Source organism: Oncorhynchus tshawytscha, linkage group LG07 (assembly GCF_018296145.1).
Source record: "Oncorhynchus tshawytscha isolate Ot180627B linkage group LG07, Otsh_v2.0, whole genome shotgun sequence".
NCBI classification, from domain to species: Eukaryota; Metazoa; Chordata; class Actinopteri; order Salmoniformes; family Salmonidae; genus Oncorhynchus; species Oncorhynchus tshawytscha.
This window is the reverse complement of record NC_056435.1, coordinates 45,314,039-45,320,771: the sequence shown is the minus strand read 5'-3', so window position 1 is coordinate 45,320,771 and position 6,733 is coordinate 45,314,039. Positions and strand designations below refer to the sequence as shown.

The 6,733-nt window shown below is 38.8% G+C and overlaps 1 non-coding gene across 1 annotated transcript; it reads left to right on the top strand.

Annotated features, from left to right (window-relative positions):
* The first annotated feature begins 4,736 nt into the window (after positions 1 to 4,736).
* On the top strand, positions 4,737 to 4,809 carry trnaf-gaa. The gene has a single exon. It is a non-coding gene; the product is annotated as a tRNA-Phe (tRNA).
* The last annotated feature ends 1,924 nt before the right edge of the window (positions 4,810 to 6,733 follow it).

Sequence of the window (6,733 nt, the reverse complement as noted above, 5' to 3'; positions counted from 1 at the left end):
ATGAATGGTATAGATGGTAATAAATTATTTTTTCAAAAAAAAAATATATATTTAGCTTCACATTCGTTTTGTTGTTTTTGTAGTTTGTATGTGTTTCTTCGTCACTAAAGGAACATGTATTCATATCACGCTGCGCCTTGGTCTCCTCCATTCAACAAATGTGACAATACGCCGATTAAAACACCTGGTTTTCTGAGCAATCTTTCAAATGATTAGGACATGTAATCACCTTAATCGGCATTAAGCGGTGTATTTGGCATTGAGTGGCTGCTGCCAACACACTGACTCAACTCCAGCCACTTTAATAATGGGAATTGATGGGAAATTATGTAAAATATATCACTAGCCACTTTAAACAATGCTACCTAATATAATGTTTACATACCCTACATTATTCATCTCATATGTATACGTATATACTGTACTCTATCATCTACTGCATCCTTATGTAATACATGTATCACTAGCCACTTTAACTATGCCACTTTGTTTACATACTCATCTCATATGTATATACTGTACTCGATACCATCTACTGTATCTTGCCTATGCTGCTCTGTACCATCACTCATTCATATATCTTTATGTACATATTCTTTATCCCCTTACACTGTGTATAAGACAGTAGTTTTTTTTTGGAATTGTTAGTTAGATTACTTGTTGGATTATTACTGCATTGTCAGAACTAGAAGCACAAGCATTTCGCTACACTCGCATTAACATCTGCTAACCATGTGTATGTGACAAGTAAAATTTGATTTGATTTGATCTGCACATGTGCTAGAACCACCAGAGTGAGCGTCGCTCTTTAGCGCGAGTGAAGTGCTTTCAGAACAACTGAATGTGTCTTAGAAGTAGTTTTCACATACAAACTTTATATGTCTGAACTCAGAATCAAATATGCTTCCCAAAAATGGTAGAACCATCATTTTGATTGCCAATTTTGTGCATTTATCAGCGTCATCGGGTAGTCTGATTTCTGATGTATCCATGTAAACAGGATTATTAGAGAAATCACTTTTCTTGCAAAGCATGAAAAGGTTTTAAACAAACTATTACATTAATAAGACTATCCACAATAAACACATTGTGCGCCTGTAACCACTCATTGTTTTAAACCCTCTATCATCCAGAAGGTGAGGTCAGTACAGGTGCATCGAAGCTGGGACCGAGAGACTGAAAAACAGCTTCTATCTCAAGGCCATCAGACTGTTAAAAAGCCATCACTAGCAGATTAGAGGCTGCTTTCTATAGACATAGACTAGAAATCACTGGCCACCTTAGGTAATGGAACATTAGTCACTTTGACAATGTTTATATATCTTGCATTACTCAACTCATACAGTTGAAGTCGGAAGTTAACATACACTTAGGTTTGAGTCATTAAATCTTGTTCAACCACTCCACAAAATTCTTGTTAACAAACTATAGTTTTGGCAAGTTGGTTAGGACATCTACTTTGTGCATTACAAGTAATTTTTCCAACAATTGTTTACAGACAGATTATTGCACGTAAAATTCACTGTATCACAATTCCAGTGGGTCAGAAGTTTACATACACTAAGCTGACTGTGCCTTTAACCAGCTTGGAAAATTCCCAAAAATTATGTCATGACTTTAGAAGCTTCTGATAGGCTAATTGACATCATTTGAGTCAATTGGAGGTGTACCTGTGGATGTATTTCAAGGCCTACCTTCAAACTCAGTGCCTCTTTGCTTGACATCATGGGAAAATCAAAAGAAATCAGCCAAGACTTCAGAAAAAAACATTGTAGACCTGCACAAGTCTGGTTGTTTCCAAACACCTGAGGGTACCACGTTCATCTGTACAAACAGTAGTATGCAAGTATTAACACCATGGGACCACGCAGCCGTCATACCGCTCAGGAAGGAGATGCGTTCTGTCTCCTAGAGATGAACATATTTTGGTGTGAAAAGTGAAAATCAATCCCAGAACAACAGCAAAGGAACTTGTGAAGATGCTGAAGGAAAAAGGTACAGAAGTACCAATATCCACAGTAAAACGAGTCCTATATCGACATAACCTGAAAGGCCGCTCAGCAAGAAAGAAGCCACCGCTCCAAAACTGCCGTAATGTAACGCCTGTCGTCAGGAGTGGACCAAAGCGCAGCATGAAGTGTTCATGATTATTTTATTATCAAAAAACGCTCAAACAAAGTAACAAAACGAAAGCAAACAGTTCTGTCAGTAAACAAAGATCAAAACAGAAAATAACTACCCAACAAAACACAGGTGGGAAAAAGGCTGCCTAAGTATGATTCCCAATCAGAGACAACGATAGACAGCTGCCTCTGATTGAGAACCAAACTCGGCCAAAACAAAGAAATAGACATGGAATGCCCACCCCCAATGCCCACCCCAAATCACACCCTGACCTAACCAGGGCGTGACACATAAAAAAAGCAAGACAACGGTTTGCAACTGCACATGGGGACAAAGATCGTACTTTTTGAAGAAATGTCCTCTGGTCTGATGAAACACAAATAGAACTGTTTGGCCATAATGACCATCGTTAAGTTTGGAGGGAAAAGGGGGAGGTTTGCAAGCCGAAGAACACCATCCCAACCATGAAGCACGAGGGGTGGCAGCAGCATGTTGCAGGGCTGGTTTGCTGCAGGAGGGACTAATTTTGCACGCCCAATTTTTCAGTTTTTGATTTGTTAAAAAAGTTTGAAATATCCAATAAATGTCGTTCCACTTCATGATTGTCTCCCACTTGTTGTTGATTCTTCACAAAAAAATACAGTTTTATATCTTTATGTTTGAAGCCTGAAATGTGGCAAAAGGTCGCAAAGTTCAAGGGGGCCGAATACTTTCGCAAGGCACTGTATATACTGTATTCTATACTATTCTACTGTATCTTAGTCACTTTAATCATGTTTACACATCTTGCGTTACTCATCTCATATGTATATACTTGATTCTATATTATTCTACTGTATCTTAGTCCATGCCGCTCGGACATCGCTCGTCCAGATACAGTATGTATATATTCTTAATTCCATTCCTACTTAGATTTGTGTGTATTGGGTATACGTTGTGAAATTGCTAGATATTACTTGTTAGATATTACTGCACTGTGGGAGGTAGAAGCACAAGCATTTCGCTACACCCGGAATAACATCTGCTAAACACATGTATGTGACCATACATCACAAACCCCTGAAGTGTCTTATTGGTATTATAAACTGGTTACCAACTTAATTAGAGCAGTAAAAATACATGTTTTGTCATACCCATGGTATACAGTCTGATATACCATGGCTGTCAGCCAGTCAGCATTCAGGGCTCGAATCACCCAGTTTATAATTCATTTTAAAATACAAATAATACATTCCAGAGCGTGCATTATTACCCTATAATGCATGGAATATTTGCATGGTAGAATTTTTGCATGTTTTGTTTGAGCTACTTTTGAACGCAAAAGTCAAATTGAAAACAGTATTGAAAACTAGGACTGAAGATTTGGTTAGCTAAAGCAAGTCTGTTTGTTTGATTACCAAGGCAACTACTATCTAGTAAACTTGCTAGCTACTTCAGTGGATGTTGAACACATTTCTAGTGGCAAATGTGTTCAATTATAGCCATGGTATAAAAGGATCATCAACTTAGGGCTCTGCGTGTTCTCTGGAAAATAATGCAACTCCATGGAAGGTCAGTTCCACTCCTCTAGCGTGTCATGGAACCCTCCATGTTGTTCATTATTTTCCATAGAATGCATAGCACCTCGTTGATTATCCCTTACGTAGTGTCATGGAAATGCATCATCATGCTCACTGTAAAGATTCAGTTTTACAATATTGTTTTTATATTCCCCATGTAATGTTAATGGGGAGCTAACAGTGCAGCCATAGAATTTTGAAGTGTCATTTAACTGCATCATAATGCAGAAACCGTGTTGGCCCAACTCTCTAAATACATGGCTCTGGTTGGGCCTGCACTTCATCTTGACTGACATCACACACACATGGATGTGTGGAGCTGTGAGCATCTGCAGATGATTTCTTCCATTATAAAAGATGCACCACTAGATTTTTACTCCCTTACTAGCAACTTTATTGAGGAAAAAATGTACTTACTATGACTGTGATATGTGGTTATCCCACCTAGCTATCTTAAGATGGTCTTAAGATGAATGCACTAACTGTAAGGTGTTCTGGATAAGTGTCTGCTAAATGACTAAAATGTAAATGTAGATCATTCTGCAGGATTTTACCGTGTTGATTTGTTTCTCTCTTCTTTACACTACATACATGAGTGCAACGACCTGCAAGACACCTACAACAGTGTGCTAAAAAATACTTTCGTTTTAAAACTTTCCTGATTAATTATTTTTCATGGGTGAGAGAAATGAGTGACGAATTACCTAAAAGACACTCCTTTTCTAGGTCCCGCCTTCGCTCTATCTCCATTGGCCAATTCCACAGCTCTGCTGTCATTGGACACTTCTTGGTGGTCGTTGCTTGCTACCGGTGCCGTCTCTGGTTGGCTGGGAATGGCAAATCTTGGTAGCGTCGTGTTAGCGCACGGCAGAAATGTTCTAGATTCACTGTTGCCAAGCCGATAGCAGTTGTATTATATACTAGTGTCCTTCCTTGCCCTGAACAACCATGTTTTTGTTGGAGTTTGAGCAACACCCAATGGCAATTCCACGGCATTTATTCGTTAAACATATTGTATAGTCAAATATATACAGTGGACAACAAACTCTTAGCGCCGAAATAGCTCAGTTGGGAGAGCGTTAGACTGAAGATCTAAATGTCCCTGGTTCGATCCCGGGTTTCGGCAGCTGGTGGGAGTTTCCTTTTTTGCCTTGCTTTCTTAAATTTCCTTATTACTCGGAAACGGCGACAGTAGGACTTTCGATCAACCCTAGTACCTGAATCCATGATGTAATAACGTTGCCGTTCTATCATGTATCGTATCCAGCAAAAATACGCTTGTAATTTCTGTAGGCTGTCAATAAAAGCAGCCTCAATAATGATGTTACAGAATTTCAGCAGGGGGCGATGTTGACCTATTAATTTACTGTACTCTTTAGTTTCCACTCAGGCTGCTCTTTGACTGGCCTGTGTAATACCAGACTATTCCATCTCCTTACTCACAGGAGGGTTCAGCTGTCTGATATTCATGCTTTACAATAAAACAGAGCGGACGGTACTCACACAAATACAGTAAAATATTGTTTTATTACGACAAAATAGATCCAAGGAGGTTGGAGTTAAACAGATTACAGCAGCTTGGAACAAACAGAACAAAGCAAAGTAGCTTGACCCCTTTTCTCTTGGGTTCTTATTACTAAGCCCAGATGATGACAGTTTAATATGGGTTTTATTTGCATGGCCATTTGAAGCACCATTGTAACATGGGCAGGAACATTCCAGTGTCAAAATAATATTTATAATAGGTTATGAATGGACAACCCAGCCCAGTTGCAATATCTTCCACAGACCTCTCCCCTGAGATTCAACTCTGAGTGTACCATATGCACCCCATCAAATACAGCAAACTGACTTTATATTATGCACACGTTTAAAGACACTCCTATTACGTCTACTTACAACAGGTTAACTTATGAATAATTTACGATTGTAGGTTGGCGGTTTCTCATAGTGTTTGCATGCGCTATCAGGAAATAACACTGATCACATGTTTGAACCTTTTACTGCAGTGGGCTAAATCAGGGTCACACAGAGTGATTATTGGTAGTCTTAAACAAATCTACTTTGAAACAAATCTACTTTGAACAATCTCACACACATGGTTATGGGCTTTAAAAAAAGAAGACACCTGTACCATGTCAGATATATTACATTTTTATATTTCATCCCAATATTACACTTTATATACATCACAGAAGACTGAAATATAATAAAACTGTTTGACATAGAAACAACAATATGAAATAAAACACAGGTAAAACATAATGTTGACTGCACTGGGCATTTAAGACCAGATCCTGCATCCCTCCTGGTTATTGAGTGATTTCCCAAGGCACAAACACAAATACTGACCAGTCATATCTGTCCGTTTAATCTTTATTGCAGGGTAGGGTTTGGGCACTTACACATAACCATGTGTATGTGACTAATACAATTTGATTTGGGTAGGGTTTGTTTGTGCTGGAAGGATAAAGTACTGGTCTTCTGTTTCTCACACACAGACTTTCTCTCGAATTGATTGTTAGTGTACATGCCCTATGTATTATACTGTACTATTGAAGGGCCCAGTTGATGATGTGAAGACCTGTTAGCATTCAGTTCTAGGAGAGGTACAGTAGCATGATAACTCAGCTGGGGGTCCTTTATCTACAGGTGTTTTGATTCCCAAAGCACTTTATGTAACATTTGTTTGGCCAATCACTCCTCCTATAGAGGTGATGTTTACAGTAGCTAGACTGTACTGTACAACTCCAGTGTTTAACCTGTTGAGTGTAGGGGGCAGTATTTTGATGTTTGGATGAAAAAACGTACCCAAATGAAACGGTCTATTTCTCAGGCCCAGAAGCTAGAATATGCATAAATTGTCAGATTAGGATAGAAAACACCCTAAAGTTTCCAAAACGGTCAAAATATTGTCTGTGAGTATAACAAAACTGATATTGCAGGCGAAAACCTGAGGAAAATCCAACCAGGAACTGCCTCTTATTTTGAAAGCTCCCTGTTCCATTGCATGCCTTCCCTCCATTTAAAGGGATATCAACCAGATTCCT